Source organism: Lissotriton helveticus, chromosome 1_1 (assembly GCF_964261635.1).
Source record: "Lissotriton helveticus chromosome 1_1, aLisHel1.1, whole genome shotgun sequence".
Lineage (NCBI taxonomy): Eukaryota > Metazoa > Chordata > Amphibia > Caudata > Salamandridae > Lissotriton > Lissotriton helveticus.
Window position 1 is genome coordinate 680,273,673 of NC_136057.1, and position 26,306 is coordinate 680,299,978.

The window sequence follows — 26,306 nt, forward strand, 5'->3', positions numbered from 1 at the left end:
CTCAATCCATGTAAACAGGGAGACCCTCAGTGGACATGTATGATTGTCATGCTCACTGAGGTAGGGATCTAGAAACTATACAGTAGCTTTTGAGTGACTTGCCTGGAGATTAGCATAAGGCAGGGGAAGCACTCTCTCCAGAGACATGCAGGAGACTTCCTGTCTCAACACTCAGTGACAGATCATACCAGTGTATGGAATTGTCCAACCTCTCCGACACATTCCCAGCCCCTTATGGAGGACCTCAGGGCTCAGGGCTCAGCCCTACCCTGTTTAACGTTTATATGAGTCCTCTAGCAAAATTGTGCAGGTGTTCAGGCTGTCAATTGTGTCCTATGCTGATGACACACAATTTGTAGTCTCAGTGTCAGAGGAGATGAACTGGATGGGCAACTGCAGCCTAAAACATATTGGCGACAGAACAGAGCGGATGATCCTGGGCAACTGCCCAAGACCATGTGCTAGGATTGGTTGGCCAAAAGGCTGGGGTGCACCCCTCCTTCTGAAGCCATTCATAAGAACCTGGGGATGTGGTTAGACCATAACCTTTCCATGGAAACCCAAGCTAAAAAACGATCAGCAACTTGTTTCAGCATACTGCGTATGATCCGTAAGATCATAGACCTTATACCAGAACAGGCACGGAGGACACTCATCCAGGCTCTAGTGATCTCGCGACTGGACTACGGCAACTCCCTGTATCTGGGGTCCCCCAAGTACGTGGTCTACAAGCTACAGGTTGCGGGCACTAGGCCTTCCCACCCAAGTACCATTTTTATTGGAAGACATGTGGGAGCGTAGAATAGTAGAACATTTGTTATTACCAAAAACTACCCTCTTAAATCATATGCTTGTATGGGTACCGACAAATTCGAGATGTACGAATAACCACTGTTCCTAAACTCCTTTTCTTATGCCCATTTCAGAAATAAATAGGTTTCCATGATACCCATTTTTCACTCCAGATAGTTCACCATATGAATATGTACTCAGTAGACAACAAAAAACAATTGCATGGTGCAGCTCACTTGTTGGTTCTGTGTACCTCGGGATCTTTGAGAACCTTCAAACTCTATGAATACCCGCAACTAGATGGATCTGGCAAACATAACGGTAATTGCATTTGTGAATTGGCCATTGTGACAAAAAGTTACAGATGAAAACGTTGTCACAAATGGCTGTTTTTTCCTACTCATTTTTAATATTTCTTTATTTCAACAGTTATCTTCTTTGGGAAATCCTTGAGGAATCTACACATATCACCCCTCGCTGAATTCAAAATTCTGTCTGCTTTCCTGAAATTCATAGCTGTACTAGACAACCCATGGATTTTACACTGGTTTCTACCACCAACTGGAAGTAGATTGAAAACACAAAAAATAGGACAAATGGGCTACCCATTTCAAAAATACCAAAACTGTGGTAAAAAATCGTTTTTTTTTAATTCAGCTTTGCATGTTTCTGAAAGCTGGGAAGATGGCGACTTTAGCACTGCAAACCGTTTATTGATGCCATTTTTAGTGGATAAAACAGACACTTTTATCGGTACCACTTTTTTCTTATTTTTCCCCAAATCTCAAAATGTAGCTATATTTTGCCCATTTTCTCGGTCCCTTCCAGGGGAAGCTACTAACCCTGGGTAGCATAAGAATCCCCAGGATGTTGGAAAAAAGTTCATAATTTGACTTGGATACTTTTTGTGCAAAAAAAACCTTATAGAGCCCTAAGCTCAAACTACCCCAAATAGCCAAAAAATGGTTCAGCTCAGTGGAGGAGGGGGTTTAGCCCCAGCAGTTAAGGAGTTAACTCATGCAAATGTATCCAGTATGGATTCCATGTAAGAGTTGAAAATGCCAGTAGCACTGTTTATGTCGAGTTGCGGAACTTCTGGTGTGAAGTTAGTTAGGGCTAGGTTAGCCATGGTTTCAGTATTCATGTTGCAAGTGTCTTTCTTTAGTTGACCACACGATTTTACATTTGAGAAAGACACTGTGAAATGGATCTGTAAGTTGTCAGACCAGTCTACTGGGATGGAGTCACTGGCCACTAGGAGCGGAGATATTTGTCTAATAAACTTCACTGAAAATGTCGCTGCCCACCTCAAAGCTCTCTCACTGCCTTTATCAATGGTACGGAGCACTATACAAATACTCCTACACTACAACATAATGACCCAAACCTATAAAAGCGGCTTCTGTTTGGGCTTAGGTGACTGAGTTAGCCACCTTTGTGTGAGGGTGGAGGGAACTGCTGAGGCAGGCTGGCATACATACACTTAAGCATGCTTATTTATGTTAAGGTTTAAACTACTTGAGGACACAAGCTGTGAAGCATCAAATAATTTAATAATTTAACAAAAGAAAGTAGCGCAATCAAAATGATAATAGAAAACCACAAAGGTTATCAGTGCTATGCAACTTGCCATGTAACTTGCTGTTTTGCACTGCATTTTATCTTATCTCTACACTCACTCCCTTTCTCTTTCTAAAATGTAAAGGCAGCAGTCATCCAAGAAAAGGTAGGCAGACAAAATATCTAGTTTTAAATATCGACATACAATAATGTCGATGTTTAAATATCGAAGGGACATAATATAGAAGGTAAGTTATATCGATATGTTTAATATCGATGTTAGTAATATCTATGTTACTAATATCGATGTTAGTAATATCTATGTTACTAATATCGATGTTACTGATATCGATGTTAGTAATATCGATGTTACTAATATCGATTTTTGTATGATTTTTATGTATATTATTATGTATTTAATTTTTATTTATGTAATTTAAGTACATTTTGTATTTTAGTACCGTAGCGGGTGCTGGGTTTATAGGAGAATAGGGTGGGAAGTAATTTAAATATAGTAAATGAATTATTAATTATAAGGAATTATAAATGAATTTTAATTAATTGCTACTAATTTTTATTAATTGGTAATTCGTTTTAATTAATTGATTAATTGATAATTATGTTCTGTAGCGGGTTATGGGTTTATAGGGGAATAGGGTGGGAAGTTATTTAAATATAATAAATTAATTATTAATTATTATGAATTATAAATTAATTTTAATTAATTGGTAATTAATTTGTATTAATTGGTAATTAGTTTTAATTAATTGATTAATCGATAATTATGTTCTGTAGCGGGTTATGGGTTTATAGGGGAATAGGGTGGGAAGTAATTTAAATGTAATTAAGTAATAATTTATTTTAATTCATTGTTTTGTAAATTATATTATTGTTAATTAATTATTAATTTGTAATTTATTATTATTCATTGGTATTTATTATTAATTAATTTCTACTTAATTATTTATTGCTAAGCATGTTTTTAATAATTATATATTGGTATTTGTAAATAGTTTTAATGTATTTAATAATTAATTTTTTTATTATTTTAAATTATTAATTTATTTATAAGAATGTTATTTTTACCTTCTACGCTATCCAATACTTTCCCTACTATTGCACTCTCTGGAGTTGGAATAGTAATTTTTACCCCTACGCTATCCAACACTTTCCCTACTGTTGCACTCTCTGGAGTGGGAATTGTAATTTTCACCCCTACGCTATCCAACACTTTCCCTACTGTTGCACTCTCTGGAGTGGGAATTGTAATTTTTACCCCTACGCTATCCAACACTTTCCCTACTGTTGCACTCCCTGGAGTGGGAATAGTAATTTTTACCCCTACGCTATCCAACACTTTCCCTACTGTTGCACTCTCTGGAGTGGGAATAGTAATGTTTACCCCTCCGCTATCCAACACTTTCCCTACTGTTGCACTCACTGGAGTTGGAATAGTAATTTTTACCCCTACGCTATCCAACACTTTCCCTACTGTTGCACTCTTTGGAGTGGGAATAGTAATTTTTATCCCTACGCTATCCAACACTTTCCTTACTGTTGCACTCTCTGGAGTTGGAATAGTAATTTTTACCCCTACGCTATCCAACACTTTCCCTACTGTTGCACTTTCTGGAGTGGGAATAGTAATTTTTACCCCTACGCTATCCAACACTTTCCCTACTGTTGCACTCTCTGGAGTTGGTATAGTAATTTTTACCCCTCCGCTATCCAACATTTTCCTTACTGTTTTTTTTTGGCAGTTGGAATAGTATTTTATTCCCTCTGTTACTTAATATTTTTTGTATTGTTTTAGTTAATGTAGTATATAATTAATTTTAAAAATATTAAAAATAAATTACTTTTTTTAATTTGTTTTGCATAATTATTACATTTTTACTTATGTTATTATTTTATGTATATAGATGAATTTGTAATATATAATATTTTTAATTATTTACAATAAATATTACAACTGTTTATTAAGTATATATATTATATATTATATTTATATGTTTAATTATTTTTTATTACATTATGTATATTACTTATTAATTTTAAATAATATAATATATTTTGTACTATGTTTATTATATTTTAAAGTATTTTTTAATTAATTTTACATATTTTTTTTTAACAATATTTTTGACATCGATATTTTTTTTCCAAAATTTTTGTACTTACCTTTTTGTAGATAGGATGTCAATATTGTTGACATCGATAATATTGCTCCGATATTTTTGTAGGTCGATATTTTGTCTTTCTATATTTTGTCCCCAAGAAAACAGGTACTCCATGGTCTTTGCTGAAGCTTTTCATATTCCCTAGTTTGCTTTTCTTGTGTACCAATATGCATCCTGATTTGTTGTGTTATTCCTATATTCCAAATAGGCTCTGCGCATCGGAATAATATATCCTATAGATATGACGTAGGACTTAGGTCAGTAGGTCTCTTTCGAATATACTAAACTTAATTGTGTGTGCCAGCTATCTCAGAGGTCACTAGAAACTTTCTCGAATTCAGAAGAAGGGATTAGTTTCTGACAACCGCATAAACATGACAACTTTGTTTCCCTAGGACGAGAAAATATCTTCAGAGTCGTAGAAACAATAGATAAGTATTTCACTCAGTCAATCGTTCATGCTTTGTGTCTACAGAGTTGCAGAGAAATAGTGAGACTGGCGTTTTCAATAAAAAGGTTTATTGAACAGTCTTCTTTCTCATGCAAGAGAGGTGAACAGCTACAATCGTTAGATAGAATGCAAAGTATAATGCGCGCAGCGAGAATAGTATTATAAAATAATACTGTAATAGCATTGTATGGTTTCTAAGCCATATAAGAATACATACATAAATAACACAGGCTAAAATGCTCAACTGGTGCTTCTAAAATATGCCTATCCCAATGTACCTAACCTAGGTCTAGTACGAGGGAAGAAGTAAGAATGGTCTTTAGCATAGGTTTAGTTTTTGCCAAGAATCTACCAAAGGTGTCTCTAGGTTCTAATCAGCTCCATACCTTAGAATGGAGGAGGTCTGGCATCTCTGTCTTGGGACTCGATTTCCCAACACCCCGCAAGGGGAGTCAGAAACACTGGAGCTGGATTTCTCAGCAGAGAAGGGCAGCTTCCTGACCAGTACGTCAGCTGGAGAGTCGGCTTCCTTCAGCACTGGCTGTAGCGAGCTGCGTCGGGCAAGTAGGTCGTCGAACTGCTCGGAACCACCATATTTGCCACAGCAAGTGAAGGTATATTTATACATTGAAGGTGTTTAGGAATGCCAAGTTTAAAGTCGGGCATATGAATGTCATGAATGAAGCCCTGGGGAATAGTTATTCATTGTAAAGGAACTGAGTTCTTGGAGAAATCAATATTCAAGCAAGGGGAAGTCCCTAACGGCTTAAGCTGGTTTTCCAAGAAATCGTTGTGACGTTTGGTGAACGGATGGAAGTAGCCATGCCTGTATTTGGGTAGCATGGGCTGAGCCTAAATAAGGGCTTTATTTCTATGCCTATATAAGGGCAATGTGAATTGTACCTATATAAGGGCATGTATCGTGAAAATCCATTCGGAATCTAAAACGCCATACAACAGATTCTATGTCAGGACAGGAGGCGAGGATTATGCTTTTCTCTCTTTGATTTATTAAAAACCAGCCTTTTTCAAAACAAAACATTTCCTTAAGCTTCAACTTAAAGCAAAGAAAACTAACAGTCCCAAGAGTCTGGGAGTCTAACAGTAGTCGATATCCCTGGCCAATCAGGGTCCACATGAGGGTGTAATAGTCCTCTGTCTGTTGATTCCCCTCTTTCTTTGCTGCTCGCAGCCCCAGTTAAGTGTCTCTGATTTCTTGTTCTTACTTGATCTTTGCGAGTGTGTTTTTCCTTTCATAATGTTGTAGCCTGTGATTGTATGCTAATTAATATGTTAGCCATTTGCTTGTAGCGTCTAACACTCAGTATTTAGGTAGCAGGAGCATTCCTCGCTCCATCGCGACCGTTCCACTTGGTAAAGCATTGCAGTGACGGCCCTGTGCCCACTAGGTGATGCTGCGCCCCGGCGGTTCACAACTCCTCTGACGTGCGCTGCCTGTCAGTTGCAACTGGCAGGAGTGAGCCAGCGTCAGGAGCCTGAAACCGCTGTGAGCCTTAGCCTGGGAGAAAGACGCCCCATGGAAGGGGTCTGTATATCAAAGTTGAACGCCCTACTTAACAGGGTCCGTATTTTTGTCCTTAGCCCAATGGGCCAATTTCCAGCACTTTCAGCAACAGCGAAGGTCGTTAAGGGAACACTAGAGTCCTGGCAAGATTCCTCATGTAATATTGGCACCATGGTAGATGTTGTCCCGGGGCCAATACCCCTATTGTTCGGCTCTGCCCATGCGCTGAACGTGACTGAAAACCAGTCTTCCAATTGCAGCTCCTTGTCTGCCATATGTCTCCCATGGGATGCCGACTTCTACGGTGCAGTAGATGCCTCCATTTACCGCACTGTAGATGAAGCCAGCTTATTGCCCGTGAGTGCGTAAAACGATGTCAATCATCACCTACTGCGCTTGCCCTGCCCCTCGCTCCCTCCCCACCCCCAGAATCAGTTGTTACAGACACAACCCCAGCAAAATGTCCTAGGGAAGACAGGGTGCATTTGAAAGCGTTTGAGCATTATGACAAGCCTTTATGGCAAAGAGCCTGCCTACGGGACCGCCCCCAGAGTCAGAGCCCCAGGCAGAGGGCCCTACTCTCCATCCCCAAATTTCCAAGACGTGGATCCCTCTGATGAGGAAGCAGGCTCATCTAGACTTTGGTGATCACCCCCCCTCATACTCAGGTAGTGGTAGAGGCCACTCAATCCAATATGATAGACCCTGATCAGATACTACACCTACGCTTGGCAGAATGGGTTGCATGTGACAAAGTGGTGCAATATGTGCCTAACTGCCTGTGCAAGCCACTGGAGAAAGAGGCCCGTAGTTGCCTCAGAGCGGAATGCCCAAGGGAAAGTGTCACAAACACCTGATATAGACCCAAAGATGGCCAATCTTCTGGCAAAGTTCGTGAAAGTCACAAAGAAAGTAATTGGACACGGTAGGCCCCCTAACCAAAATCCTCGATATGGCTAAGGAGGCCAAGTCTTTGGGCACCATGATCTCCCCGGAGGCTCTCTCGGGTGGCGCAGAGGGCAATTATCTTCTTAGGTAATGTCAACTGCACACTGTACACAGAGCACAGACGGTTGCTGATCAATAAATCAATCAATCAATCACACTTGTAGAGCGCGCTACTCACCAGCGAGGGTCTCAAGGCGCTGGGAGGAGGGGGGGGGTGCTGCTACTGCTCGAAGAGCCAGGTCTTGAGTTGCTTCCTGAAGGAGTGATGGTCCTGGGTCAGCCGTAGGTGCGTGGGGAGGGAGTTCCATGTCTTGGCCGCCAGGTAGGAGAAAGATCTTCCTCCGGTGGTAGTTCTGCGAATCCGTGGGACGGTGGCGAGGGCGAGGATGGCGGAGCGGAGCTGGCGGGTGGTTGCGTAGAACCTTGTTGCTGATCAACAAGGTGGTCCTGAAACTTGGAGACCTATCCATCTCAGAGGTAGGGGTAGTAGACCAGGGTGGTCTGTATAAGGCCCAGACCTCAATAAAAAAGGTTTTCTCCCCACAGGTTTTCCAAGGGGCCGCCGTGGCAGGGGCCACTTGGCCAGCTGGATGGTCTTCCTACCCTACTCCAGAGGGCATGGCTCCAGGCGTGGTAACAAATTACCAAGACCAAACACGATTCACAAACTTTTACTCCACCAGAGGCCAGCGCTTCTGAGGAAGAGGTCAGAACGACAGTCAGTAAGCCACAATGCTGGTGAGTGTACAACCTTTTTCTTGGGTCCAGGTGGGGGAACAGATAGCCTACTTTGCCAGAGAGTGGCACAATTTAACGTCGGATGCCTGGGTCTTACAAATCACACAAGGCTTCCAGGTCGAATTTATGGGACCCCATACCAAAGTGCAAGGTCAAGGTCAATTCAGTTCTCGGCGAAGAAAACCTCCTCAATAAATGCAGAGATTCAGGATCTGCTGTGCAAATGTGCAATCCAGCGTACCACCATTCACCCCGGGGGTTTGACATCAATATTCTCCTAGTGGACAAGTCCAATGGGGGTTGACGACCCATAATAAACTTAAACTAATTTGAGTGGTTGGTATATTGGCATTTCAAAATGGAGGAAATCCACCTCCTGCAGAATGTCCTAAGCCCATCAGATTGGATGGCTCGCCTCGACATCAAGGATGCATACCTGGTGATACCCATTTTTCAACCACACCGGCGCTTCCTGCAGTTACTGTGGCGCAGCAGGTGTTCAAATTTTCAAGCCTTCTCTTCGGATTGTCGTGAGCATTGTGGTGTACCACCAACATCTTCGAGCACGAGGTATCCGCCTTATCATGTACCTGGACGACATGCTTATCATGGCACAGTCTCTAACTCAACTGTCATGCCACCTGCAGACGGCAGTCGGCTCCTTAGAGAGTTTGGCGATTATAATAAATGGAGGGAAATCCCTCCTGTTTCCATCCCTCCTGGTTCCATCCCAATCAGCGGTCTTCTTGGGGTTCACGGTCAACTTCGTAACTGCCACCCTCAGTTTCCCTTCTCGGAAAATGACAAAAATAAGACACAAACTGCATGGTACATTGGCCAGACCTCGCACTTCGCTGTGACAAATTGCTCGGCTCATAGCCCTCCTGCCCTCCACAATCCAGGATCTCTTTCTGGGTCCCTTACATTATCGGGCCCTTCAGCAGCTCAAGGTGACCCATCTCTGGAAGGGTGTCACGTATTCCCAAATGGTCGAGCTAATGGACGAGGGGAGAGAAGAAATTTAATGGTGGCTTTCACACATGGATACATGGAATGAAAGAGCACTCTTCGGTTCTGCCCCGGACCTTATCACAGCATCAGATGCCAGCAGGTCCTGTTGGGGCGCTTGATGCAATGATTTCTCCACAGGAGGGTCTTTACACATCAATTGTTTAGAGCTTCTAGCAGGCTCCTTTGCAGTCGGATGTTGGACGAGGGACAAAGCGCAGTCCTGTGTGTTACTCAAGATGTAGTAATTAATCAAAATGGGGGGATTAGGGATTGGGACATCTGTTTCATTCCCCTGGGTAAGCTAATAATTAATCAAAAAAGAGAAACAGACACTTGTTACACTTCTAGACCATTGGTATAGAAGATTTTTAGAGTAACCTCAAAGAACCCAATGCTGATGTAATTGTGCGGTATATCTGTTTCATCCGCCCCGCATTAGGGTTGTTGGCAGTTATCATCGGGTACTCCAAAGTAGTGGTGTTGCCCGCCTCAACCTGAGGCACCTCTGGTCTATTGTGCAGTGTCCAGAGAAGTGAGGAAAAAAGTGTGCAAATTAAATTCTCAAAAAAAGGAAAAAATGGTTAAAAGATTGGAAAATCACCCTTGGAAGCTTTTAATATTGGTGTGATTTCCAGATCGGCTTAAAAAGCATAGGTACTACTTTATAGACCGAGTTACCGGATCTGGTAGTGTTATATATACAGCGTCGACATGTTTCAGCTCTCTGGGCCCTAGGGGTCTATAGAGCTTTCGTCAGGACTCACATACAAATAAACAATGAACTTTTTACTCACACCATTTGTGTAGTATTACCAAAGTTGATTCCTGTTTTTATATCAGGAGAATTGCTCCTCCGGCTTCTGTAATAGAATGGGGAGAGTACATAGAGAAATACACACTTGATTTGTACATTCAAAATCGGGTTCGTGCACTTGATGAATAAAATTATTATTCATTTAAGGAGACTTAGAATTTTTAGGAGGGGATCGGAAGTTCGAGTTGCTAACTGTTCAAGCATTAATCATGGTATGACAAGTGGTAAATCGGTATAGGTACAGGAGGTTTTATGTTGCCTGCATTAGTTTGATGATAACTTTACGCGCTGGCTCTGAATGGTGCGCGCGTTCTAAGGCTTAGTGAACCAAGACGACCCTGCTAGATTGTAGGTAATTCTAGATCAATGGGCCATCTATATATAACTGGGGTCACTCATTGGGCTGGACTAGTCTTGCTAGCTGGAGTAGTTTGATTACACTGGTATAAAAGGTAGGGGGACATGCAAAGTAAAACGCTAAATGCGCTGTCCTACCTTACACCGAAGAATCTCTATCTTGCATCAGGGGATATCACATCTGCTTTGCCCAGAGCTGTATTTGGAGATTATCGCATTCGTTATTACACCAAACGGGTATCTTACCGGAGTTCTGTTGTTTCAGATTCGTCCCTCCGCCATTACCCGCGTGTGCTTGGAATTCCGCCTTGTGCTGACTCTGCCCCCGGAAGTGATTGCTTCAAAGGATGGTCTCATTTTTAAAGGCACAGGGCTCTCACATGGCTCTTGCTGCGTTTTTTATCAATAGAAACTTTATGTAGTCACCAGGTTGAGAACAGAGTTGGTTCTTTTTTAGCCCGAATTACATATTTAAAAAAGAATGATTATTTGCTTTCAATTGTTTACATAGGAATTACGATGATTAGATTTTTTCATTTTTGGATTTGCAGAAAGGTTTTTGATTAGAGCAGATGTAACACATGATCATTTGAAATTATTTCATTTTGCAAACTGGTGCCACGGTATAAAATCGTTAAGCCCGTGTTCATAGGTCTTGAGGCGTTCCACCCATCTTTGCTCCTTTTCAAAAAGTGTTCTCTCACATCTTGATGTCTTATCCGTGAGCATTTCGATGACAGTCCATCGCATGTCGTCACAGGAGTGACCTGCTTTGACGAAATGGGAACATAATTTTGTTGTGTTCTTTTTCAATTTAATGTTGCTCTTATGTTCGCCAATTCTTACTTTTACTTTACGACAAGTCATCCCGATGTATAGCTTACCGCAAGGGCAGCTTACCATGTAGATGACGTGTGTAGAGTTGCAGTTAGTATGCTGACGCTGTGTCCACACTAGTGTTTCTGAGAGTTGTAGTGATTTTGAGACTGTTGTCGTTTTGCAGGCGACACAGGAACCACAGGGATAATGTCCGGTTACAGGAGTCATGGTTGCATCTCTAGTTGTGACTAATTGCACTTTTTTTACTGGTCGGTGTGTACAAGAACATCTTTTATATTTTTTGTTCTTCGGTTTGCAAATCTCGGTTTTGGCCAGTTGAATGATCCAGTGTGTAAGATATGCCAATTCTTATTGATCAGTTTCTTTACTTCATAAGAAGCCTGGCAGTATGTAGTCACACACGTTGTCAGGTCCGGTGTCGGTACTTTTGGAAATGTTTGTAAGAGACAATCTCTTGGTTGGTTGCTCGCTCTTTTTCTACAGAGTCTTATGGTTTTTTCCGTATAATCTCTTTTCCTGAGCCTATCACTCAATTCTATTGCTTGCAATTGATAGTCTGCATTACTGCTACAATTCCTCTTCAAGCGCAAAAACTGGCTATAGGAAAGGTTATCCCTAAGCGGCTTTGGATGGTAGCTCTTGTATGATAATATGCTGTTTTTGGCCGTGGGTTTTGTAAAGGTCTTTGTGTGTAGCACATTATCTTTTACGAATATTGTTAGGTCCAGGAAATCTGTCGACGCTGTATATATAACACTACCAGATCCGGTAACTCGATCTATAAAGTAGTACCTATGCTTTTTAAGCCGATCTGGAAATCACACCAATATTAAAAGCTTCCAAGGGTGATTTTCCAATCTTTTAACCATTTTTTCCTTTTTTTGAGAATTTAATTTGCACACTTTTTTCCTCACTACTCTGGACACTGCACAATAGACCAGAGGTGCCTCAGGTTGAGGCGGGCAACACCACTACTTTGGAGTACCCGATGATAACTGCCAACAACCCTAATGCGGGGCGGATGAAACAGATATACCGCACAATTACATCAGCATTGGGTTCTTTGAGGTTACTCTAAAAATCTTCTATACCAATGGTCTAGAAGTGTAACAAGTGTCTGTTTCTCTTTTTTGATTAATTATTAGCTTACCCAGGGGAATGAAACAGATGTCCCAATCCCTAATCCCCCCATTTTGATTAATTACTACTTAAGCTGCGTGCAGCAGCGGGATTCCATTATATATATACACAGGGTTAATCCCCTGAGACATTCATATATATATACCCATACGAGATTTACTATGGAGGGAAATCCTGGTTTGAGTTTTGACGCTAACGACATAGAAGAAATCCTAGCGGCTCAGCCGCTCCTACAAAATACAGAACTAACTGAAGTACTAGCACTGGCAGATGATTGGGACAAGATGACAGAAAAGAAAAGAGAGCAGATTAGAACATCCATACACGGCATAATAATGACGGAGTATTTGAGGTTCAAGACAGCACCTAAAGGTCTTTGGGTTAACAACGCCCCACGAATTTTTCTGAGTGATCTTGTCTTCCGAAAAGACTGGTCGTCAATTTCGTGGAAATGTACATTAGACTATTTGGTCCTTATTGTAAAAACAGCGAGAAGGCTATCAGACAGACTCCTAAAAGAAATTGAAGAGTGTGAGAAGGAACTAAAGAAAGGCATTAACTCCGCAATCTACAAACAACGGTTGGATGAAATAAACAAAGAAATGGAGGAAACCCGCGAATTCATCATGCAGAGTAAATTACAAAAACTAGGTAAAGACTTAAAAAAGTTCAGCCAGGAAAAGATGCACCCGTACACTGCAGATGAATATTCCCCGCAGGAAACTGGATCAGACAATGAATCAACAGGCAACAACTCCTCCAATAACTCTGTGAGCAGCACAGATGATTATTTCCCAAAGAGAGGCAGGAATAATTATAGACAACAGCGCCCAAGAAGAGGAAACAGATGGCAGAGACCATACTACCAAGGCTTCAATATGCCATTCTACCAACCCTTTATTCCCCCATATGGAGGATGGATGGACCCGTTTAACCCAGGAATGCAACAGATGCCACAAATGGGGGACCAACAAATGGGACAAAATATGAACACCAATCAACAAGAACCTCATTTTTTATCGAGAGGCCAAAATCAACCAAGAGGCAAAAAAAAGTCACTCAGATGGCAAGACCAACAGAGGAATGTGCAGACACGCAGCATGGCAGCAACCCATCCCTCCACCAGCAAAACCAATCCCTCGTAGTCAACCTCTCAGGCCTGGAGTTACCGGATGACCAAATAAAAATCCTCAATAAAGGATTAGGTTTTGTGCCCACACCCCGACTCGACACCTTCAAATTGAAGTGCGAATTAGCAGAATTCTGTAGAACATTGAAATTGAAGGCCTTCTTTGCAAACCACAACACCAGCACCGGGATGATCCAACAGGGAGACACTACTCTACGAAGGAAATCTACCTTCAATCCCCCAAATATGAATGCACACCCAGAATTACAGACGTTTGAACAAGCACTCCTGAATGGTGTAGATAGACTGGAAAACAAAAAGAAGGTCTACCAAAACCTGAGTAAGAAGGAACGTACAGCCCTAGAGTCTCTAAGAATGAACGATGAAATAGTGATCAAACCAGCAGACAAGGGGGGGGGACAGTTATCCTGAGCAAGAATGGGTACAATTTACAATGCCTTGCCCTCCTGTCTGACACAAGATTCTACCAAAAGATCACCACAGATCCAACAGAGAGACTTAAGAACACCATTTCCATCATGGTCCATGAAGCAGAGACCAAAGGGTGGATTACACCAAAAGAGGCTGAGTATTTGATGACAAGAGAGCCCGTAACACCTTACTTCTATTCACTGCCAAAAACGCACAAGAATAGGACTCCACCACCTGGCCGACCGATAGTCTCAGGTATCGGATCAGTACTAGAGCCCCTCTCAAAATTTGCGGACGAATACCTGAAACCATTAGTCCAACAAACACCTTCGTACTTGAAGGACACTCGAGACCTTTTGGTTCAAATTAAAGAAATGGCATTCAATCCCAACACGATGCTCCTGGTGGGCCTAGATGTGGAGGCTCTATTTACAAGTCTCCCCCAAGACGACACCCTCCAAGTTCTAGAGGATGTTCTATTTATGAAAGAGTGGCATTATAATACACCGAGACACTTTATACTCGAATGCTGCAAACTAGCACTAAAGGAAAACTTTTTTGCTTATGAAAACGACCTGTACCTCCAAACACATGGTACCTCCATGGGAAGCGCCTTCGCTCCATCGGTGGCAGGACTTTATGTAAGTCACTTCGAGGAACAACATATAGCCAGTGAAACCAACGTTTTCTCTTCCAGTATATAATACTGGAAGAGATACATTGATGACATCATAATGATATGGGACACTAAACTGGACCTACAGTCTTTTATGAACTGGCTCAACCATCTAGATCCCTGGCTAAAGTTCACATACACTGCCACAAGTAACAATCTTGATTTCCTGGACCTAACAATATTCGTAAAAGATAATGTGCTACACACAAAGACCTTTACAAAACCCACGGCCAAAAACAGCATATTATCATACAAGAGCTACCATCCAAAGCCGCTTAGGGATAACCTTCCCTATAGCCAGTTTTTGCGCTTGAAGAGGAATTGTAGCAGTAATGCAGACTATCAATTGCAAGCAATAGAATTGAGTGATAGGCTCAGGAAAAGAGATTATACGGAAAAAACCATAAGACTCTGTAGAAAAAGAGCGAGCAACCAACCAAGAGATTGTCTCTTACAAACATTTCCAAAAGTACCGACACCGGACCTGACAACGTGTGTGACTACATACTGCCAGGCTTCTTATGAAGTAAAGAAACTGATCAATAAGAATTGGCATATCTTACACACTGGATCATTCAACTGGCCAAAACCGAGATTTGCAAACCGAAGAACAAAAAATATAAAAGATGTTCTTGTACACACCCGACCAGTAAAAAAAGTGCAATTAGTCACAACTAGAGATGCAACCATGACTCCTGTAACCTGACATTATCCCTGTGGTTCCTGTGTCGCCTGCAAAACGAAAACAGTCTCAAAATCACTACAACTCTCAGAAACACTAGTGTGGACACAGCGTCAGCATACTAACTGCAACTCTACACACGTCATCTACATGGTAAGCTGCCCTTGCGGTAAGCTATACATCGGGATGACTTGTCGTAAAGTAAAAGTAAGAATTGGTGAACATAAGAGCAACATTAAATTGAAAAAGAACACGACAAAATTATGTTCCCATTTCGTCGAAGCAGGTCACTCCTGTGACGACATGCGATGGACTGTCATCGAAATGCTCACGGATAAGACATCAAGATGTGAGAGAACACTTTTTGAAAAGGAGCAAAGATGGGTGGAACGCCTCAAGACCTATGAACACGGGCTTAACGATTTTATACCGTGGCACCAGTTTGCAAAATGAAATAATTTCAAATGATCATGTGTTACATCTGCTCTAATCAAAAACCTTTCTGCAAATCCAAAAATGAAAAAATCTAATCATCGTAATTCCTATGTAAACAATTGAAAGCAAATAATCATTCTTTTTTAAATATGTAATTCGGGCTAAAAAAGAACCAACTCTGTTCTCAACCTGGTGACTACATAAAGTTTCTATTGATAAAAAACGCAGCAAGAGCCAAGTGAGAGCCCTGTGCCTTTAAAAATGAGACCATCCTTTGAAGCAATCACTTCCGGGGGCAGAGTCAGCACAAGGTGGAATTCCAAGCACACGCGGGTAATGGCGGAGGGACGAATCTGAAACAACAGAACTCCGGTAAGATACCCGTTTGGTGTAATAACGAATGCGATAATCTCCAAATACAGCTCTGGGCAAAGCAGATGCGATATCCCCTGATGCAAGATAGAGATTCTTCGGTGTAAGGTAGGACAGCGCATTTAGCGTTTTACTTTGCATGTCCCCCTACCTTTTATACCAGTGTAATCAAACTACTCCAGCTAGCGAGACTAGTCCAGCCCAATGAGTGACCCCAGTTATATATAGATGGCCCATTGATCTAGAATTACCTACAATCTAGCAGGGTCGTCTTGGTTCACTAAGCCTTGAACGCGCGCATCATTCAGAGCCAGCGCGTAAAGTTATCATCAAACTAATGCAGGCAACATAAAACCTCCTGTACCTATACCGATTTACCACTTGTCATACCATGATTAATGCTTGAACAGTTAGCAACTCGAACTTCCGATCCCCTCCTAAAAATTCTAAGTCTCCTTAAATGAATAATAATTTTATTCATCAAGTGCACGAACCCGATTTTGAATGTACAAATCAAGTGTGTATTTCTCTATGTACTCTCCCCATTCTATTACAGAAGCCGGAGGAGCAATTCTCCTGATATAAAAACAGGAATCAACTTTGGTAATACTACACAAATGGTGTGAGTAAAAAGTTCGTTGTTTATTTGTATGTGAGTCCTGACGAAAGCTCTATAGACCCCTAGGGCCCAGAGAGCTGAAACATGTCGACGCTGTATATATAACACTACCAGATCCGGTAACTCGATCTATAAAGTAGTACCTATGCTTTTTAAGCCGATCTGGATATCACACCAATATTAAAAGCTTCCAAGGGTGATTTTCCAATCTTTTAACCATTTTTTCCTTTTTTTGAGAATTTAATTTGCACACTTTTTTCCTCACTTCTCTGGACACTGCACAATAGACCAGAGGTGCCTCAGGTTGAGGCGGGCAACACCACTACTTTGGAGTACCCGATGATAACTGCCAACAACCCTAATGCGGGGCGGATGAAACAGATATACCGCACAATTACATCAGCATTGGGTTCTTTGAGGTTACTCTAAAAATCTTCTATACCAATGGTCTAGAAGTGTAACAAGTGTCTGTTACTCAAGATGGCCAATGTATCAGCTGTCAGATACATCAACCATTTCGGGGGTACATGTCCCAAGCTTCTCTCAGACCTGGTGACTGGGTTTTGGAAGTTCTGCCTAGATCATCAGATTTTCGTGCCTGCAGAATATCTCCCGGGTCAGGAGAACCAAGTGGCGGATTGGCACTACCGCCAACTAAGAGACTCCAGACTGTGGATGATGGATCTGGGAGCATTTGCACAGTTACATGCAAGATGGGGTCCATTCTCTATGGACCTGTTTGCATCAGGCTTGGATACTCAGCTTCACCAGTTCTTCAGCTGGAGACTGGACCCACTGGCGACCGCGTCGGATGACTTTCTGCAGGATTGAGCTCAGGAGCAGGGATATGCCTTTCCCTCCTTCAGAAGGATCACCCAGGAAAAGGTTCAGATCAGATGCCAATGGGCAGATGTGGTTTTGATCACCTCGATTTGGTGATCTCAAGTGTGGTTTCTGGTTCTACTGGAACTTTCCTGGGATTCTCCAATCCAACTCAACAAGTTTCCTCATCTCCTTCTCAATCCGTACTGAACTCCCCACCAGTTAGTCCTGAACGGATCATTCACCCTGATGGCGTGGCAGATTACAGGGGACGATGGTCGGTCCCAGGACTTTCAGGTCTGGCTCAGGTCCTTCTTGTCAAGGCCTTGGCAGACAGCACAGTCACGAGGTACAGGTCAGCATGGACCCGATGGACACGTTGGTGTCTGTGATGGGGTTTCGATCCCTTAGTTGGCGACGTAATGCAGATAGTCAATTTCTTGGCAGAACAGGCAACGAAAGGCCTGGCCTATTGGTCCATAAACACCATCTGATCCGCAATATCCATCAGAAATAACCCAGTGGCCGGGGTTCCAGTGGGCGAGTATGTCCTGGTATGTAGACTACTTCGTGGAATCAGACTTTCACTGCCACCCTCGCCGAGGTATTCGGCGCTTTGGGATGTTAGTAGAGTTCTAAACCTCTTCCTTTCTTGGCAACCAAACAGATTCTTGTTGCGTAAAGAGTTGTACGCCAAATTGGCAATGTTATTGTGCTTGATCTACTGTAGAAGAGTTTCTGATGTTTGGGTCGTAGATATAACGGGCAGAATTCTTTCACTGTCTGGGGTGTCTTTTACAGTGTCAAGGAGAACCATGTCTAATACCAGCCTTCCCAGTCTCGCCAAAGCTTTGCGTAATCCAGTGCCTCAAGAAGTATGAGCTGATGTCTGAGGAAAGGCAACTACTAATTGTGGTAAAAACTGCCCATGGCAGTTTCCTCACCCACGATTACAAGATGGTTTAGGTCATGCAGGAGGCAGGCATCGATTTGACGATGTTCAGAGCCTATTCTACCAGGGGTGCAATGGCATCTAAGGCTTTCTCCTTGGGGGCAAAGTTGGAGGACAACATAAATGCTGCAGATTGGTCGGCAGACTTCATGTTTACGAGGTTTTACGTCAAGCCGGTGCTAGATATGGTTCGTTTGGTATTGAGCAAGCTTTGAACCAGCATAATCGTTGCCTCCAGTCCTGACATAGACTCAAAATTGCTCCTAACTCTTGTGTAGGAAAGTTTAAATTCTTTTAAGGTAACGGAGGTGAGGATTATCCCACCTGGCGAGAAGTCAGTTCACTCCAATGAATGACCCACCCAAAGATGTAAATAATGTGTTTAGTTTGAGTTTTATGGGCCTAAAACTGACAAAGTCACATTAATGTTATTCTGCAGATTGTTGTCTGTGCGACATGCTCCGTACTTAGATTATCGCTGATCCGTCTCTTTTGTTCCCAAAAGAGACGGATCCAAGTCGGACCAATAACAAACTCACTGTGGCATGACTCGTGCGAAGAAAGAGGGGGATCAGAACAGAGAGAGGACTATTACACCCTCATGTGGACCCTGATTGGCCATGGATATAGACTACTGTTGGACTCCCATTGGTTGCTTTTGGTGTACCATTCCCAGAGACTCTTGGGACTGTTAGTTTACTTTGCTTTAAGTTGAAGCTTAAGGAAATGTTTTGTTTTTAAAAAGGCTGCTGTTTAATATAGCAAAAAGAGAGAAAAGCATAATCCTCGCCTCCGTGTTCTTAATAGAAATGAAACTTTCCTACACGAGATTAGGAACTATTTTTAATTCCTGTACATGGCACAAGAGAGAAGAATGTTTGGGTGCTTAGATGCAAACTTTATAAGGATCCTAGGTAGGCACCATTTAATCTACAAACCCAGATAACTCCACCCCTGAAAATGCTGTCCTTTAATAAATTGCTTACTGTTGGAAAGAATTTCAGAAAGCCATATTTTCACTTCTCATCTTGCATTTAGATCTGGCATTAGCAAAGCCCTTGTATATGCCCCCAAATAAGTGACACTGAAGTTTCAATTTTTTTAACATTTAAATGTGAAAATAGTACCAAAAAGTGTTAAGGGCCAACCGGGTTCACCCGGTTGCGCAAACAGGGTCAACTCTGTGGGAAGTTTTACCTTAATGCTTAGTCTCTGGAATGGAAGTCAAAAATTCTCAGGGGTAAAGAGCAGGCTGTAGCTGAAGAGGACTCCATGATGTTGAATAGTCACCGGAAGTGGACCCATTGCAGCCACTGACTTTTGAAGGAAAAGCTCGTAGTGTTCAACACAGGGTAATAACAATCCGCCCATAAAATCATGTTCAATTTAATATATGCGTTTCAGAATATAATTAATAAATCAGTCCAACTGGCCAGCTAGCTTTGTTTAACTTTTCATAATCAACAGATCAGCCCTCTGACATACCATTTCTCAACGAAACAATCACGCCTACAACATTGATTATTGGCGTGTCACCATAAGCAGCTCAGGCTTTTCATATTGCAATACAAGCACTTTTTTTCAGTGGAAGCACATGTCTGACCAATCGAGCCCAGCCAAAGCCCCTCTCTCAGTAGTGCTTCCTAAAGCCTGTTTCTGTTGTTCAAATTGCTTCTGAATAGACCGCAAAATGCAGACCTGAAAATGAGAGATAGGGAACACGTATTAGAACAGAATGGCTGACGTACAGACACATATTTCAATGATTAGCATTTTTTAAATGCCAGCATATGAAAGCCACCTGCCGCAATGAGTTGTGGAACCCATCAAGATACTGTATAGTAAAAGAGCAGATCATGTTAAAAAATCAGTTTGGTCCCCAGTGAGGAATTTATATCCGGTTTCTCTCATCTGGAAAACATGACCTTTAAAACACCAACAAATCACAAACAGCCTTCAGCAAAATCTCAATTCCAATGCTCCCGGAGCGCACCAAGACTGACGGATTGTACATTTAACTGATAAAATACATCTATGAACTGGGCTGAGGTCAGGAATCTGACAAAACAGAAATCTCCTTTCCAGCCCCCAGGGTTATAAATGCAGAAAAAGTGCGGCAGCGCCTGCGATGATTTGCTGCAAATGCAAGTGTTTCAGCCAGAGAGGTTTTGTGGAGTGAACCGGCGTGAACGTCACTAGTTCCCCCTCCCAGGCCAAACCAAACTGACACACCACACGAGATGCGTCGACATATTACAAATAATTGGGCTTTTAGAATGCGAAATTAATACCATGCTTGATTTGAAACTCCTGTCTGTTTAAATTTACACAGTTGACTAATCCTCCGACATCCAGGAGTGCAGCCCAATCCTTGCATTAAGGAAACATCAAAGGAGCTCCGAGGAGGAAGAGATTATGTCTGGTGCAATCATTTAAAGCTCAAATATTTAAGTCTCTGTCCTGGGGAATGAAAGCGGGAGCAGCCACTTCTGAACCAAGGTGCCCAAGGACACATCATGGCGACCCTTACTTCATGCGCAGCAGAGTGGAGCGGAAAATCACGTGTGTAAAATGTGATAAACTGGTGTTGGTTGACCCAGACGGGAATGTAGAAATACTCAATAAAAATGTGGACTCGAGTCAGTAGTAGATATATAGACTTGCAATATTTTAACCGTAAGTGTAAGGGATGGACGAGAAAGCAGCATTGTAACCGCCGACAGTGAGTAATATCACAGGTAATTCCACACCACAGGCGAAGATTCATTGGTGTGGAGTGGTACTCTTTCGGTTCAGTTGTTTCTCACCTGGGTAGTCGCTGTGCAATGAAGCCTCTGGTTCCCAGCGACATCAAATCAGTCTCCCGTTATCAGACTAGACTTCTTCAATTTAGTAAATATACAAGCTCTGTAGACTGCAGCACAGAGACTGGCGGCACCAGTGGAACGGCTCTGCAGCTACACAGCAGTAAAGAGTCCCCCAGGGGACAGGATAGGCGAAAACGTTGAAAGAACTGTTTTGCTGGGTTCAGATTCGTTTGGCGAGAAAGTTAACAAATGAAATACCATGACTTAGTTTCATAAATGTAGGTCATGTTTTCTGTACTGATTTATTTATTTATATCTTTGCATACGTATTACTGTTATTATTGATATTATTACCAATATTAAGATTACTGTAAGAATTACGTAAGGCATGCAATTGAACAATTTGCTTAAAAGCACATACATATCATTTATCACTTATACGTTTTGGTTTTGGTTGCCATTCGTCCCATTTTTGTGCAGGCTTTTCCCGCATTTGGGTAGGCTGACCCATTGCTAGCACTGAGCTAGTACAAGACACATCAAACATCCTATCAGGGCGTCTACATCTCTTTATTCCAGCCCTATGTGAGCAGAGATAGCGGTGTCTGTTTATGGCTGGAAAGGAGGATCAATGGCACAGGAGGGGGGCTGCACAATGCACAAAGATGTACATGCCTTCTTTAAAGATGTTAGTAGGTAATGTGGAGAGTTTCACTAAGCAATTCTGAATGTGTGAATGAAAACCATGCTGGGGGCATATGCTGGATATATGCCCTTGGTGTTTATTTCTTCCATTAGGCCTCTGTCAAGGAGAACACATATTGTCAGATCAAGGGATGGAGTCACAGCAAGAACATGTTTTGTCAAGATCAAAGATGAAATTGGAGCAAATATGTTATGCAGTACTGCTTGTTTCAAAACTTTTATACCATATTACATTTTGGTGATTAGCCCATAAGAGTGGGCACTATCTAGCCACCCTTCCCTGGGGTAATAGCCAGTCAAGTTGTTTTTTACCACAGACATACAGACAGCTTTTAGGTTGCTTTTAAATGCTCCCAGTTCTTGCACAAATAATTGGGCAGAGGAATACGTTCAAACGGTGATTGCCCATGAGAATACATTTGTCCAAATGGAGAGGATTAAACGTTATGGGGCCCATTCACAAACTGTGCTTTGCAGTACGTTCAGTAGACTTACAATATTACTGCACACATACTATAAAATGCTATTCATGAGCCCACATGCAGAGCTCTCTGCCTCTCCCATCTTTTCTATACAGAGGACCATATCAGCATGCCGCTAAGTGATAAGGCGTGGCTTGTTATGCAGGGGAGAAGGGTGCATATGTATGCCTGGGTATCTAGAGTGCTGCGGGTAGTATGTCAAGCCTAAATGCTAACCAATTCGTACATTCCCCTCTCAGTAAGTAAACACCCCACTCCGAGTCCCATCCCACCAAAATTACCACCCTTAAATCAGTAACCCAACTCCCAACACCCCATATCCCCCTCACCAACCCATCAATTAGGTTGTGAACATCTCCCCGCCCACCTCCCTCTTCCCCAACCCAGTAACTCCATCTTAATGACTTTGGGGACTTATCCCACGTGGGCACGGCCGTCTCCCCTGTTGCCAAGAAAAGGGTGGCCAAGACATATCGGCTCACTTAGGATTGTTTACAATTCCAAATAGGAATAGTCAGTTTCTCGCCTCTGGGAGGTGGGATCTCCGCACATAGTCGTGTAGAGTCATTTCGGTTTCACCACAGTTGCTAATCCAGTCCACCAGTGTACCAGATTGCCAATCCATTAAATGATCGTCACAGGTATTGCTCTCGTCACAGTATTCAGGAGATCTGTTGGAGATCCTGCAGGTTTTTTTCCATATTTTGGGAGAACATGAAGGCGGCGTTGCAGTTCATGTAGAATTGAATCTTGTCTCTGCAATGGATGCGCAATTTGGCTGGATAGAGCAAGGCGTAAGGCGCTCCATGCTTCTGTAGGATGTGTTGAGCCGGGAGAAATTCTCTCTGGGCAGCCAGCACCGCCAGGATGAAATCCGGGTAGAAGGATAAGACATTACCCTGATGTAAGATCTCACCCATCTCACATTCCTTCCACAGGACAGAATCGCGATACTGATAATTTAGCAATCTGGCAACTATCGGGTGCCAGGCACTCCTGGCGGTGGTCTTTGTCCAAGCTATCTGTGCGCACGCTGTACAATAAAGACCGAGGATAGAACTGTCCCGAAGAGTTTGCGCAGCAGTGCCTCTACGTAGTCTTCTATTCGTGAAATCGCAGTGGATTGCAGTACTACCGTTATGCAAAGATTGTTCCTTCTGGAACGCGCCTCTAAATCTGAATTTTTGGCTGTAACAAATTCTAGAACTTTTTCCATCTTTAATGGTCGCTGTTTATCCTCTGCCAGCGCATTCGCCAGCCTCCGAGACCCTGGTTTCCAATTGTGTGATTTTTCCACCATGCGTGTCCACCCTATGCTTGACGTGATCAATACCAGCAGTCAATTGGTCCAGCTTTTAGTCAATAGTTCTTAGGCTCTTTTTAACCTCCATCATCAGCGAGCAAAGATCATCATAACGGCAGTCTGCGCTCTCGATCTGTGTGGACTGTTCCCTCGCCTCCAGGGGTGGGGCTTGTAGTTTAGTTCCTATATTCCCAATAGGCTCTGCGCATTGGAATATAAACAGCAGTTTAGACGTAGGACTGAGGTCATCTAGGTCTCTACTGACTATATTAGACTTAATTAGGTTTGCCAGCTAGCTCAGAGGTCACTAGAAACTTTCTCGAGTAAACAAGGAGGTGTTAACTTCCCTGAATAGACAAGAAGGGGTTAGCTTCTGACAACCGCATAAACATGACAACTTTGCTCCCTCAGAATAAAGAGTATATCTCCAGAGTTGTGTGAAAACAATAGACAGCTATTTCACTCAGTCAATAGTGCATGCTTAATTTCACCAGGAGTGCAGAGAAATAGGGAGACGGGCGTTTTCAATAAAAGTTGTTATTTATTGAGCAGTCTTCTTTCTCATGCAACAGAAGTGAATTGCCACAATTGCAATACTTATAATGAAGTAAAGTGCGTACAGTAAAAGGAGTATTATGAAATAATACTGTAAAAGCATTGATATGGTTTCTTAGCCATATGATACTTTAAAATGGATAAAATATATACATACATAAAAACATTGACTAACATACTCAACTGGTGCTTCTAATATACGCCTACCCCGGTGTACCTGACCTAAGCCTAATACGTGGGAAGGAGTAAGTAAGTTGCAGTTTAAGTTAAGTTGGTTTTTTGCCAAGAATCTGAATCAAGAAATCTCTTAAGGTTTTAGTCAGCTCCGTACCTTGGTTTTAGAATGAAGGAGGTCTTGTATCTCGTGTCTCAGGACTCGATCTCCCAGCAACCCGCAAGGGTGACTGGAAACACCGGAGCTGGATTCCTCGGCAGGAGAAAAGACAGCGTCTCTCTCAGTGCGTCAAATGGGAGGGTCGGCTTCCTTCAGCACTCGCATCAGCTGGGCGTCGGGCAAGTAGATAGCCGCTCTGCTCCAAACCACCGTGTGTTTGCTTAAGGCAACGTTGGTATATTTATACCTGAAAGGTGCCGTGTTTGACGTAAGGTTGGACATAAGACGTCACCAAGAACTAACAGTTCTTTCTGGACTCCAGGAGTTCTTGTGCAAATCAAAACAAAAGCAGGGGGAATTCCCGGGCTGCTGGAGGCTTGGTTTGTTTAAAGAACGCGTTGTACTTTCTAGGAGTCTATGGGAGTAGCCTTGCCGTATTTGGACTGCATGAGCTATGACTAATTATGGACATGATTCTTATGCCTTTATAAGGGTATGTATTGTTATAACCAAATAAGGGCATGAATCTGGGATATCTAATTAGGGTCCTAGATAGATTCACAACACCCACTCCACGTATTATGTCAATCATTACTAAATACTAAGCAATACTAAACATATAACGATGCATGTGTTTTCCAACCCACCCCAAAATACATAGATTGCATTTGAAATGGTGTATGGTGTACACACGAAAATGAGTATTATACTGTACGTCTTTCAAGCAGTTGTATCATTTAGATAATGCATATATAAATATCGTCTGAATGAATTGCGAAAATTACATTTAATTACAACTTAATACAGAAAAGAAGTTCGAGACCATTTCATCACATATTTATACAATACTGTACATGTGCTAGAGGATGAGGTAAAATATTGTCTCTAGAGTTTCTAAAAATAGAAGTTCTGTTCTCTAAGAATAGTTCTACTTTAAGCAGAGTACCATGTGCCAAAAAAAAGGTAAATATTTTGGATATGGAAAAAAATATTTTGTTTTCAGGGGAAAAATAGTTCCAATTGTTTTCAGTAGTTCTGTTTATCAAAACTGGAGGCCGAATTCAGAGTTCAGGGAACGCTGTGTGCTCGTTGTTTTTAAAAGTTATTCTCGTTGTCAGGAGAGAACATCATATCAGACAGGCTTGCGAAAAATTGGTCTACAACAGTAGGTGAAAGTTCGACCAAGTTCGAAAAAGCTGAAATTGTGCAAATGTGAGAATCATTGCTATCAACGATGACTGGATCAGCAATGCTCACAGAAGGTTGTACCTGTGTGGTGCTGCTTTCATCTCGTACTTCACCGCCACCTAGTCGTAATGGTGAAGTCTCAACGAATGCCGTCATCAGAATAGGTAGCCGCTGGGGACAACAAGTTGCATGAGCCGTTACCGAACCAAGCAAAGTATCGATATCCATAGGTACTGCTGATGGTAGTGTAAGACAGACGTCCAACACGCATTCTTCTCCGCATAGCAGACATCGAAGCACAGGTAAGATGCAATCTTGCCAGATTGGTCTGAATGAAAGAAACCAGGTCGTATTCAGATCTCTTAGCCGGGCTAATCCGAGGACTCTAGTGATTCGGTCTTGGTAGCGTATTGCTAGGATCGTTTCTTCCATTGTAGCTGGAGTTTTGTCTGTGGTT